This window comes from Schistocerca cancellata, chromosome 9 (assembly GCF_023864275.1).
Source record: "Schistocerca cancellata isolate TAMUIC-IGC-003103 chromosome 9, iqSchCanc2.1, whole genome shotgun sequence".
In the NCBI taxonomy this organism is placed as follows: Eukaryota; Metazoa; Arthropoda; class Insecta; order Orthoptera; family Acrididae; genus Schistocerca; species Schistocerca cancellata.
In genome coordinates, this window is record NC_064634.1 from 488,172,489 (window position 1) to 488,186,912 (window position 14,424).

Genomic DNA, 14,424 nt, shown 5'->3' on the forward strand with positions numbered 1-14,424 from the left:
CAGATTCAGAAGGATGTATGTTGCAGTAGGTACTGGGAGATGAAGAAGCTTCCACAGGATAGAGTAGCATGGAGAGCTGCATAAAACCAGTCTCCGGACTGAAGACCACAACAACAACATGAGTGTATAATGTTTTGCAGTCGTTTGTTATTAGTTTTACGCCGACGGAAATAGAAATCCCAGCAACAAGAAATAGTCAATGTAGAATAATGAAACTTCGGAAATACGTGTGTCTAAGAAACATATTTAAGTGATTAACATCGCAAGTTCACAGATTACTGTGAGCTCAAGAAAAACAATTGCTCATGTGAAATGTTGGTACATTAATTATGGGTGTAATCCGCAGAATGTTGAATGCAAGAACGCAAACGTGCATGCAATGTGCCGTATAGGTGTTGGATGTCAGTTTGTGTGAAGCACCTGCGTGTGTGTTGTTTTTTGGTCTCTCAATACAGGGACAGTTAATGACAGTTGTCTGTGACGCTGGAGTTGTCGTCAGATGGTATCCCATATGTGCTCGACTGGAAACAGATCCGGTGATCCATGAGGCCAAGGTTACATGTCGACACTCTGTAGAGCGGCATGTGGGCGAGTGTTATCCTGGTGGAAAACACCCACTGGAATGGCACCTCAGTCAGGTCGAATCACCAGGCTGAGGTACAGCTTTGCAGTCACAGTGCCTGCGATAACCATGAAATCACACCCCAGTCCATGAACCCACGTGTACGTCCAGTGCGTCTATCATTCAAGTGGGTTGCGGGTCCTCAACTGCTCCCCTTCCAACCAACACACCGGCATCACTGGCACCGAGGCAGAACCAGCTTTCATCAGAAAACGCAACAGACCTCCACCCTGCCCTCCAATGAGCGCTGGCTTGACACCGCAAAAGGTGGTAGTTTAGGGTCAGTGGAATGTACGCTACAGGTCTTTCTGCTCGGATCTATCCTACAAGTAATGAAATTGTGGCAATTCGTTGTGTTACTGCGGAGGGAGTTGGAGTGTCTGCGGCTGCTGTATGGTTGTCTGAAGGCCTATTGCAATGACAGAGTTGCGCAACTACACTCCTGGAAATGGAAAGAAGAACACATTGACACCGGTGTGTTAGACCCACCATACTTGCTCCGGACACTGCGAGAGGGCTGTACAAGCAATGATCACACGCACGGCACAGCGGACACACCAGGAACCGCGGTGTTGGCCGTCGAATGGCGCTAGCTGCGCAGCATTTGTGCACCGCCGCCGTCAGTGTCAGCCAGTTTGCCGTGGCATACGGAGCTCCATCGCAGTCTTTAACACTGGTAGCATGCCGCGACAGCGTGGACGTGAACCGTATGTGCAGTTGACGGACTTTGAGCGAGGGCGTATAGTGGGCATGCGGGAGGCCGGGTGGACATACCGCCGAATTGCTCAACACGTGGGGCGTGATGTCTCCACAGTACATCGATGTTGTCGCCAGTGGTCGGCGGAAGGTGCACGTGCCCGTCGACCTGGGACCGGGCCGCAGCGACGCACGGATGCACGCCAAGACCGTAGGATCCTACGCAGTGCCGTAGGGGACCGCACCGATACTTCCCAGCAAATTAGGGACACTGTTGCTCCTGGGGTATCGGCGAGGACCATTCGCAACCGTCTCCATGAAGCTGGGCTACGGTCCCGCACACCGTTAGGCCGTCTTCCGCTCACGCCCCAACATCGTGCAGCCCGCCTCCAGTGGTGTCGCGACAGGCGTGAATGGAGGGACGAATGGAGACGTGTCGTCTTCAGCGATGAGAGTCGCTTCTGCCTTGGTGCCAATGATGGTCGTATGCGTGTTTGGCGCCGTGCAGGTGAGCGCCACAATCAGGACTGCATACGACCGAGGCACACAGGGCCAACACCCGGCATCGCGGTGTGGGGAGCGATCTCCTACACTGGCCGTACACCACTGGTGATCGTCGAGGGGACACTGAATAGTGCACGGTATATCCAAACCGTCATCGAACCCATCGTTCTACCATTCCTAGACCGGCAAGGGAACTTGCTGTTCCAACAGGACAATGCACGTCCGCATGTATCCCGTGCCACCCAACGTGCTCTAGAAGGTGTAAGTCAACTACCCTGGCCAGCAAGATCTCCGGATCTGTCCCCCATTGAGCATGTTTGGGACTGGATGAAGCGTCGTCTCACGCGGTCTGCACGTCCAGCACGAACGCTGGTCCAACTGAGGCGCCAGGTGGAAATGGCATGGCAAGCCGTTCCACAGGACTACATCCAGCATCTCTACGATCGTCTCCATGGGAGAATAGCAGCCTGCATTGCTGCGAAAGGTGGATATACACTGTACTAGTGCCGACATTGTGCATGCTCTGTTGCCTGTGTCTATGTGCCTGTGGTTCTGTCAGTGTGATCATGTGATGTATCTGACCCCAGGAATGTGTCAATAAAGTTTCCCCTTCCTGGGACAATGAATTCACGGTGTTCTTATTTCAATTTCCAGGAGTGTAGTATCCCCCGGTCATGCAAGGGGTAACTAAGAGATGCCTTCAAGGTTCTGTGTGAGACCAGATATTTTGGGATGTAAATATGAAGCCGTTGTTGGCTAGTTTGCAGGAAGAGGCAGCTGTGTTGGAGGCAGTTGCATATGCAGACAACCTTCTTGTCCTGGTGCAGTCCAATTCTAGAAGACAGGGGAATGAGCAAAGGAAGCCATGAATTTATTAATGAAATGGTGCCAGAGGTCAAAATTGACAGTTGCACCTTCCAAATCATGTTATATTATGTCTGAAGATAAAATTTATGCGAGATTCAATTATTAAAATTGATGACAATATAATCAGGCGTCTAACCGTTGCAAAATATCTCGACCAGAGGATGACCTTCGACACACATATTGAGCAAGTTAGCCACCAAACTATTGCTTTGTATAATAAAACTATGCGTATAGGTCAAAGGAGGTTTTATCTTCCTCCAAATGTTGTTAATATGAGCGATTGCAGGGCACTCTCACTTCTGATTTGGTGTAGGGAATATGATCTACAGCCATTTGACTTCATACATTGTGATGAAATGGTGGGCAGCAGTTTATGGTCTTGTTTGCGTGCTATAGGGAAAGAAATACGGTAAGCTTTACCTGCGTTCAAAGGAACAGGGTGCCGACTTAAACTACTTCAATAAAAGAACGGCATTGGTGGGGCGACAAAGCACGTTTTTTCTGGAGAACGGTTGAGACATTTCCAGACGGCCCGTGCCGCGGTCGTATTGTGCAGAAACACATTAATCTTGGCGCCACATCCAGGTATACAGCCTAGCGCCGAAAAGTCGCTGACAGCGCATTGTAGGCCTTGTTAGCAAGCAAGCCACCAAAAGAAATGTAAACGTTCTGCAAATGTCTGTGGGACAGGAAAACTGGCGCCCAGATGTGCAGACTGTTTCAAAACATGCTTTGTCAATGCACGTTTATGGCCATTCTTTGCAAACTTTGAAATGGACGCAAAAGGGGAGATAACAAGCTGTTTATGGAGGGCTGTGGTACCACCCTGTACTGTGTTAGCAAAAGACACAGCAAACGTGTGGGAAAGAGGACACAAAGCTGAATTTTTTCTGTTTTCTGCCAATTAACTTTAAGTCTCTGATTGGTCAAATTGGTTTGCAGTGCAAAGACCGTTCACCGAGCTTAGAATGCCGGGCTCCAGCTCGGGATTGGCTTGTGTGAAATTGGGATGAGTCAAAGAAGAGAAATTTGCTTTTGAAACCGAGCTAAGGAGCCAACACCGAGGAAGGGAGATCATCTCACTTGTAAAAATCTCTTTTACTGGCGCTTTGCTAGTAAAGAACTGCAGGTCCCTACCTAAACGGTGAGACTTGTGTCCTTTCGCCGGCCGAAGTGGCCGAGCGGTTTTAGGCACGTCAGTCCAGAACTGTGTGACTGCTATGGTCGCAGGTTCGAATTCTGCCTCGGGCATGGTTATGTGTGATGTCCTTAGGTTAGTTAGGTTTAAGTAGTTCTAAGTTCAAGGGGACTGAAGACCTTAGATGTTAAGTCGCATAGTGCTCAGAGCCATTTCAACCATTTTTGAACTTGTGTCCTTTGCTAGGGTGTGACTTAGAGCCTGTGCCAGTCACCTTCTAAACCATCAGAGCTACTGCTTATATCATCACGTTCACAACGAGTGATGCGTGGGTGTACTTATTTGTCTTGAGTCAGCCGTCTAGTCATTTGACATATTCTGACATGCACAGTTGTGGCACGGAGTCAAATTGGTTTGGCAGACCAGCAAACGGGTCCACCTGCACACTGGAATCCGTCGGGGTTTCAGAGGCTCTTAGGGAAGTACCTGCGTCCTGAATTAACCGAACGTGAGACCGCATACTTGCATTTTTCAGGAATGCGCATTTAATAACAGATTTCCACCATCCATGACTTCAGTCGCCGAATGCATCGTAGTGTGCCAACTTGATCAGTAGGATGGTAAAGTACACTCCTGAAAATGGAAAAAAGAACACATTGACACCGGTGTGTCAGACCCACCATACTTGCTCCAGACACTGCGAGAGGGATGTACAAGCAATGATCACACGCACGGCACAGCGGACACACCAGGAACCGCGGTGTTGGCCGTCGAATGGCGCTAGCTGCGCAGCATTTGTGCACCGCCGCCGTCAGTGTCAGCCAGTTTGCCGTGGCATACGGAGCTCCATCGCAGTCTTTCACACTGGTAGCATGCCGCGACAGCGTGGACGTGAACCGTATGTGCAGTTGACGGACTTTGAGTGAGGGCGTATAGTGGGCATGCGGGAGGCCGGGTGGACGTACCGCCGAATTGCTCAACACGTGGGGCGTGAGGTCTCCACAGTACATCGATGTTGTCGCCAGTGGTCGGCGGAAGGTGCACGTGCCCGTCGACCTGGGACCGGACCGCAGCGACGCACGGATGCACGCCAAGAGCGTAGGATCCTACGTAGTGCCGTAGGGGACCGCACCGCCACTTGCCAGCAAATTAGGGACGCTGTTGCTCCTGGGGTATCGGCGAGGACCATTCGCAACCGTCTCCATGAAGCTGGGCTACGGTCCCGCACATCGTTAGGCCGTCTTTCGCTCACGCCCCAACATCATGCAGCCCGCCTCCAGTGGTGTCGCGACAGGCGTGAATGGAGGGACGAATGGAGACGTGTCGTCTTCAGCGATGAGAGTCGCTTCTGCCTTGGTGCCAATGATGGTCGTATGCGTGTTTGGCGCCGTGCAGGTGAGCGCCACAATCGGGACTGCATACGACCGAGGAACACAGGGCCAACACCCGGCATCATGGTGTGGGGAGCGATCTCCTACACTGGCCGTACACCACTGGTGATCGTCGAGGGGACACTGAATAGTGCACGGTACATCCAAACCGTCATCGAACCCATCGTTCTACCATTCCTAGACCGGCAAGGGAACTTGCTGTTCCAACAGGACAATGCACGTCCGCATGTATCCCGTGCCACCCAACGTGCTCTAGAAGGTGTAAGTCAACTACCCTGGCCAGCAAGATCTCCGGATCTGTCCCCCATTGAGCATGTTTGGGACTGGATGAAGCGTCGTCTCACGCGGTCTGCACGTCCAGCAGGAACGTTGGTCCAACTGAGGCGCCAGGTGGAAATGGCATGGCAAGCCGTTCCACAGGACTACATCCAGCATCTCTACGATCGTCTCCATGGGAGAATAGCAGCCTGCATTTTTGCGAAAGGTGGATATACACTGTACTAGTGCCGACATTGTGCATGCTCTGTTGCCTGTGTCTATGTGCCTGTGGTTCTGTCAGTGTGATCATGTGATGTATCTGACCCCAGGAATGTGTCAATAAAGTTTCCCCTTCCTGGGACAATGAATTCACGGTGTTCTTATTTCAATTTCCAGGAGTGTATTTGCTGCTGTGACATAGGGCTATAATATCTATTTCTCAGCACCCTGTTCTTTTGAATCATATTTTTCCTTTTTTTGTATGGTAGAATATAGATGCTTGGTGGTGGTGTAGTTTGATGCCATAACTTGGATTCACGTGTATGAAGTGAGATAAAGTGAGTTGTGTTCTGGTTAGTGTCATGTGTCGATCCCTGCAGATCACTTTGTCCACCATAGATCCCATTTTAGTAGGGCTTTTGTTAAATAAACATTTTTGTATGATGTTTCTTTACCAATTTTGATTCCTTGTCATGTTTAAGATCAATAAATCGATTGTAAATTAGACTGCAACTTCTCCCTGAGTTCTGATTAACAGTTCCTTCACATTTTTATGGCGGTCTAGATCAGAAACATAAGGAGTAGCTTTTTCATTTGGTGTCCACTGCATGGATCTTTTACTCCGTTAACAGTAATCTTCTTTCAAATATTTATCATAACAGTCTACTAGCATCGATTGCAGGGTACGGGACGAGTGTCTTTGTCCATTGGCTGTTCTGGCCTACTTTAGCCGTCAGGCGGGTGCAAAGAAATGTAGTAATAAGATCGGCTGGGGCCTTTGGCACCACACCGACAGATGGTTTGGCAGACGTTATGCACCTATGCCCAGTTGATCTTCATAAAAGTGGAAAATATAATGGGAAGGATTTGCTGGAATGTAAAACAAATAAAACAGCAGTCAGAATGGGAACTGTCAACATCATGAAGGGTCCACACATTCATCACAAGTGTTAAAAACAGAATGAAGCTACAACATCTTAAGCCTAAAAAAGTTTTGATGCACTTCTTACAGGCCATGGTCCCTACCCGGTACATTTCCACCAGATGGAAGTGGCCTCGTACCCTCCAGGTTAGCCGAGAGTGCTAATGCACTGCTTCCTGAACTGAGGTAGGCGCGCCGACCCTGGATCGAACCCACCTGGCGGTTTAACAACAATATCCGGTGTGCCAGCCAGCCTGAATGTGGTTTTTAGGCGAATCCCACTTGGTGAATGCCGGGCTGGTCCCCACGTCCCGCCTCAGTTACACGATTCGAAGACATCTGCAATGCGTTCACACTATTTCATGGTTTACACTAGACGCAGACAGCTGGGGTACATTGTTTCTGTCCCAGGGGGTACGGCGTGGCGGCAGGAAGGGCACCACACCACCCCTTCAGACTAACCTTGCCAAATCCGATTGTAGCCATGCCGACTTTGCCAACACGGCGGGATAAAGGCAAAAGCAAAAGAAGAAGATAGGGAAGCAGCCTCATCCAGCCTGTGACTGTGGAGCAGAGGTAGGCACCCTGGAGCATGTAGTGTTTTCAGTGTTTTCATGTCCAATGTATGAACAAGTCGTCTCAGATGCGAGGAAAGCTATAACCTTAAATGATATACCCCAAATACTGCAAAATATAGATGAATTAAGTGAAGTCTGCAAGGTAGTTTCTTTCCATGCTCAGCAATTGTACCAACAGTACCAAAGACAGTGTGGAGTAATGTAATAATTGATAATAATGTGATTACTAGTTGATGATTCTTCTCTTGGAATAACTTAGAAGTTACGTGTGTTAAGCTATGAGGTGATGGCTTCCTTCATAGTTTGTATTCTTAGATTTGATATTAGGTGCTCAGAGGGAGACAAAAATATTTGTTTAGAGCACTTCTTAGTTTAATTGTATTTTGTTGTAATTAAGAGTAATATTGAAACTTCCTGGCAGATTAAAACTGTGTGCCCGACCGAGACTCGAACTCGGGACCTTTGCCTTTCGCGGGCAAGTGCTCTACCGACTGAGCTACCGAAGCACGACTCACGCCCGGTACTCACAGCTTTACTTCTGCAGTACCTCGTCTCCTACCTTCCAAACTTTACAGAAGCTCTCCTGCGAACTTGCAGAACTAGCACTCCTGAAAGAAAGGATATTGCGGAGACATGGCTTAGCCACAGCCTAGGGGATGTTTCCAGAATGAGATTTTCACTCTGCAGCGGAGTGTGCGCTGATATGAAACTTCCTGGCAGATTAAAACTGTGTGCCCGACCGAGACTCGAACTCGGGACCTTTGCCTTTCGAGGGCAAGTGCTCTACCGACTGAGCTACCGAAGCACGACTCACGCCCGGTACTCACAGCTTTACTTCTGCCAGTACCTCGTCTCCTACCTTCCAAACTTTACAGAAGCTCTCCTGCGAACTTGCAGAACTAGCACTCCTGAAAGAAAGGATATTGCGGAGACATGGCTTAGCCACAGCCTAGGGGATGTTTCCAGAATGAGATTTTCACTCTGCAGCGGAGTGTGCGCTGATATGAAACTTCCTGGCAGATTAAAACTGTGTGCCCGACCGAGACTCGAACTCGGGACCTTTGCCTTTCGCGGGCAAGTGCTCTACCGACTGAGCTACCGAAGCACGACTCACGCCCGGTACGGAAGTTTCATATCAGCGCACACTCCGCTGCAGAGTGAAAATCTCATTCTGGAAACATCCCCTAGGCTGTGGCTAAGCCATGTCTCCGCAATATCCTTTCTTTCAGGAGTGCTAGTTCTGCAAGTTCGCAGGAGAGCTTCTGTAAAGTTTGGAAGGTAGGAGACGAGGTACTGGCAGAAGTAAAGCTGTGAGTACCGGGCGTGAGTTGTGCTTCGGTAGCTCAGTCGGTAGAGCACTTGCCCGCGAAAGGCAAAGGTCCCGAGTTCGAGTCTCGGTCGGGCACACAGTTTTAATCTGCCAGGAAGTTTCATATCAGCGCACACTCCGCTGCAGAGTGAAAATCTCATTCTGGAAGAGTAATATTATTCTATGTTATATTTAATGGAGATTCATTGGCAGTGGTTTGTTCTGGTTAGTAGACCCCACCCTCTTCCCCACAGTTAGGGACAGGTACTGGCCCCTAGGGATCACTGCATTACTCATACTGTAAAATAGTACGGTCCGTTGTTCCACACTTATAGTCAGAACGTGGCGTATGTAGGAAGAAAAAAAACGTTATTTTCATGTTTCTTTCTACTGAATGTTATCATCTGTAAATAACAAAGATTTGTTCAAAAAATGGTTCAAATGGCTCTGAGCACTATGGGACTCAACATCCCCTAGAACTTAGAACTACTTAAACCTAACTAACCTAACGACATCACACACACCCATGCCCGAGGCAGGATTCGAACCTGCGACTGTAGCAGTCCCACGTTTCCGGACTGCAGCGCCAGAACCGCTAGACCACCGCGGCCGGCAAAGATTTGTTCATTTATTTATTGGAGTCATGAGTCTGCTGACTAGCCTGATACGATCGTCTTGTGTTAGACTCTACATCTCAGAATAGCAGTTGCACCTTACGCCCTCAGTTTTCTGGTGGATGTATTCCAGCCTCCGTCTTCCATTACAGTTTTTACCCTCTACAACTCCTTCCTTATCTTATCAGTCCACTAAATTTCCAACATCTTTCTACAGCACCACACCTCCAACTCCCAGACTCTCTTCTGCTCCGGTTTTCCCTCAGTCCATGATTCACTGCCACAAAATGATGTACTCCAAACGTACACGCTAATACATTTCCTCCTCAGATTAAGTCTTTTCTTTCATACTAGTAGACTTCTTTTGATCAGAGATGTCTTCTTCGTCTTTGCTAGTGTAATTCCCTTATCGTCTGTCATGCGTTATTCTGTTGCCACAGTAACGCAAGTCCTTCATTTCATTTACTTATTGGCCGGCTATTCTGATGTTTAGTTTATCGTCTGTCTCATTTCTGCTGTTCGTCATTACTTTGTTCTTCCTCCAGTTTACGCGTAATCCATATTCTGTACTCATTGTTCATTGCATTCAGCAGTTCCTGTATTTCTTCATCACTTTCAATGACGATAAGAATTTCATGAGCGTAACTTATTATTAATATCCTTCAATCTTCAGTTTTAATAAGATTCTTGAACTTTATTTTGTGTCCCTCATTGTTTCTTCAATGCATTGATTGAACAGCAGACTGCATCCCTGTCGCACGCCCGTTATGATGTGAACCTTGTGTCACTGTTCCCTGTCTGTTATTTCAGGTATTGCATATTACACGTCTTTTCCCATATCTTACTCAGGTTTGTTTCAAAATTTGAAACGTTTTGTACCATTTTACACTGTCGATTTCCAGATCGACAAATCCATAAACATGTCCTACTTTTTCGATTACCTTTATCTTTCGGAAAATTTTCCGTTCTTCTGTATATTATTCTTGCTAGCAGCTTGGCTACATGAGCTGTTAAGCTTATTGTACGATACTTCACACACATACCAGGCCTTACTGTCAAAAACATTATATCAATAAATCGATTGATTTTTAGAATACTGCGTTAATTTGTGACGAATGCAAGCTCAACTTGTTTGGATCTGATGGAAAGGGGAAAGTGTGGCGCACAACAAATACAGAGCTCCTACCTACAGTAAAACATGGGGGAGAAAGCATGGTGGTTGGGGAATGAATGTCGGCTTCTGGTGTTGTCGAATGGGCGATCATTGAAGGTGTCATGGATTATTGTAAAGCTGGCGATGTGTTGCGAGGCCATGTACATAGCAGTGCACAGAAGCTTGGTCTTTATGACGTCTTTTACTTTCAGCAAGACAACGAGCCTGACAGTTCGGCTCCGAGAACTCGGGAGTAGTTATTATACACTGAAGAGCCAAAGAAACTGGTATACCTGCCCAATACCGTGCAGGGCCCCCACAAGCATGCACATGTGACGCATCACTACGTGGCATGGACTCGACTAACATCTGAAGTATTGCTGGAGGGAACTAACAAAATGAATCCTGCAGGGCTGTCCACAGTCCGTAAGAGTACGAGGAGGTGGACATCTCTCCTGAACACCACCTTGCAGAGCATCCCAAATAGGTTCGATGATGTTCATGTCTGGGGAGTTTGGTCGCTAGCGGAAGTGTTTAAACTCAGAGAAGTGTTCCTGGAGCCACTGTGTAGCGGTTCAGGACGTGTTGGGTATCACATTCTCCTAAGTCCATCGGAACGCGGAATGGACATGAATGGATGCAGGTGATCAGACAGGATGCTTACGTACGTGTCACCTGTCAGAGTCGTATCTGGACGTATCAGGGGTTCCATATCATTCTAAGTGGCCCTGCTCCACACCATTAGAGAGCCTCCACCATCTTGAACAGTCCCCTGATGAGTCGCATGGTCCATGGATTCGTGAGGTTGTCATCCGCTCGATCACAGTTTGCAGCGAGACTCGTCCGATGGGGCGACAAGTTTCTAGTCATCAACAGTCCAATGTCGGTGTTGAAAGGCCCAGGTGAGGCGTAAAGCTTTGTTGATTGGCGACTCCATGGAGTGTTCTGTGCACCACGACCAGATAATGGATATAATTGGAAGAAGAAACAGCATTGGTCGTATTTTTTTGTTTTATTATCCGCAAAATCGATTTTCGGTCACTAAGTTTATGTGATCGCTCTAAGCTTGTTGATACCAGTGCCTTTCAATTTGAATTGTACATTACAGCACTGAGGATGGTCACTAAGTGACCGAAAATCGATTTTGCGGATAATAAAACAAAAAAATACGAGTAAAGCTTTGTGTCATGCAGTCATCAAGGTTACAGGAGTGGGCCTTCGGCTCCCAAAGCCCATATCGACGATGTTTCGTTGAATGGTTCGCACGGTGACATTTTTCGGTGGGCCAGCACTGAAATCTGTAGCAATTTGCTGAAGGGCTGCACTTCTGTCACGTTGAACGATCCTGTTCAGTCGTCGTTGGTCCCGTTCTTGCAGGATCTTTTTCCGGCCGCAGAAGATTTGATGCTTTGATGCTTTCCCGGATTCCTGATATTCATGGCACACTCGTGAAATGGTCGCACGGGAAAATCGCCACTTCTTTGCTGCCTCGGAGGTTCTGTGTCGCATCGATTGCGCGCCGACTATAAGACCACGTTCTAAGTCACTTACATCTCGATAACCTGCCATTGTAGCAGCAGTAAATGATTTAAACAACGGCACCTGACACTTCTTGTCTTATATAGGCGTTGCCGACCGCAGCGCCGTAATCTGCCTGTTTACACAACTCTATATTTGAATACGCATGCCTATTTCTTTGGCGCATGCCTGTTTCTTTTGAATACACCGCATGCCTATTTCTTTGGCGCTTCAGTGTATAATGCCCCGATTAGGTTTTTCGGTCCACCACAATGCTCTGATCTTAACCCGACAGAGCATTTCTGGGCGCACTTTGATAGAAAAGTTCGAAAAGGTCGTGGCAGTTTCGGACGGGATTGTTTGAGAAGAACCGAAGATGTCATCAGATATTACTCGAAACTTTGTTCCTACAAGCTGCGATCAGTGGGAACGGTATGCATACAGGCTACTGGATTTGAGTTACATGAATTAAAGAGGCTTTAAGGGGCTCCGGAACGCCCTATACTTGCAATGTTAAAATAACGCTTATAAATTACATCTTTCCTCACAAAGTATTTGAGGTAGGAAGTTGAACTTTTTACAGATTATTTATTGGAATATGGGCTACAACTTAACACAGGGAGTTTGCAAAATTTTAATTCAATTATTAAAGATGATTTTTTTCAATTGTAATGAAAATTCACAACATTTTTTTGCAATTTTTTATTTATATATTCAAAAATATACAGTTTTTTGGAAAAAGGCTGTGTTAAATTATGCAGAAGGTACTGTGTAGCATTTACTGAAAGTTTGAAACAAATATGTTTGGAAGATCCTTAGAAAACATGTAATTAGTATGAGAAAATAAAAGTTTTGGGAATCGAGCGACAAAGATTGGATTAACTTTTTAGTGCATTCCAGGTCCATAGGATGGATTATCTTCATCCTCTGCAAACTCCTCCTCCAGCTTCCTCTTGTTCATCCTCCTGTTTACTCTTGCCTGTATTTCTAGACTCTTTACAGCCCTGTCTGCAGCCCGAAGGCGTTCCTTGTCTAAAGCAAGCATCGCTCGTACCATGTCAGAACCTATCTTCATTCCCATATTTCTAAATACCTTGCACCTTACAATGTTGCCATCATTGAAAGTCGCAACAACATCATACACACCAAAGTGAAGTGTTTCTATTCCAACAAATACAGTCTTGTGGATTCTCGACCATATAACACTATTTACACTTTCATTGGGGTTTAGAGTTTTTCCGTGAATACACTTTTTCAACAGTTCAGGTGCTGCTAAGTCTCTGAAAATAGGTTAGCCACAACACATACTTTATCTCACATCACTAAAATGTACCTGGTGAACACGGACTTTAATAATAACACCATTTGACAGCAGTTTAACAGCGCCACAGTGGGTCACGCCCATGTAGAACACATTTCAAAAAAAATTTAAAAATAGTTGTAGTCTTCGGAATTGAATAAATTATATATCTATTGAAAGGTAATAGCCTGCAGATTCAGAAAACGCAAAAAAGTAAAAATTGAACTTTTCATGATTTCGAGCCTTTCCGGAGCCCCTTAACTCATTTTTGGTGTACGTGTGCCAACACATTTTTTGATGTGTAGAGCAACTGATTTTTTTTTTTTTGTATATTAATACTTTTGTTGTGCGAAACTAGAAAAACCTTATGTTTACCTCTGTATATGTGAATAAATATAAAGTGTCTTGGCATCACCTTTATTTGTTTGTGATGTGTATATGGTGGTATATGGGCCAATACTTGTTGGTGCCACTGTACGATAGACAACAGTTGCAGCTAGTATAGCAGTAAGGAGGCACTCGACATTAAGCTAATGCCGAACTATCGGCCTTGTGAGCATGCGGGCTCCGAGCTGTGTGCAGAATGCACCCACCGAGGTGCTGAGTGGCGCCACTCGACACCTCTGCTGTGTGCAGAGGCGGCTGCGATGACGTCAGAGCTCGCAGCAAGGCGCCGCGACACGTGGCTGGGGTTGCACAGCGTGCTGCACCCGACTTCAGCAATCATACTCTCGCCCACGGGAAGAGGTGACAACTGTGGGAGAAGCGCACAATAGTCCAATCAACGTAAGAGTAAACGTGATGTTGGTCGTCAGTCTACTGACTGGTTTGATGCGGCCCGCCACGAATTCCTTTCCTGTGCTAACCTCTTCATCTCAGAGAGTAGCACTTGCAACCTACGTCCTCAATTATTTGCTTGACGTATTCCAATCTCTGTCTTCCTCTACAGTTTTTGCCCTCTACAGCTGCCTCTAGTACCATGGAAGTCACTCCCTCATGTCTTAGCAGATGTCCTATCATCCTGTCCCTTCTCCTTATCAGTGTTTTCCACATATTCCTTTCCTCTCCGATTCTGCGTAGAACCTCCTCATTCCCTACCTTATCAGTCCACCTAATTTTCAACATTCGTCTATAGCACCACATCTCAAATTCTTCGATTCTCTTCTGTTCCGGTTTTCCCACAGTCCATGTTTCACTACCATACAATGCTGTACTCCAGACGTACATCCTCAGAAATTTCTTCCTCAAATTAAGGCCGGTATTTGATATTAGTAGACTTCTCTTGGCCAGAAATGCCTTTTTTGCCATAGCGAGTCTGCTTTTGATGTCCTCCTT

At 46.8% G+C, this 14,424-nt stretch overlaps 1 non-coding gene across 1 annotated transcript; it reads right to left on the reverse strand.

Annotated features, from left to right (window-relative positions):
• Nucleotides 1-7,926: 7,926 nt before the first annotated feature.
• Nucleotides 7,927-8,001, reverse strand: Trnas-cga (transfer RNA serine (anticodon CGA)). The gene has a single exon. It is a non-coding gene; the product is annotated as a tRNA-Ser (tRNA).
• Between the last annotated feature and the right edge of the window lie 6,423 nt (nt 8,002-14,424).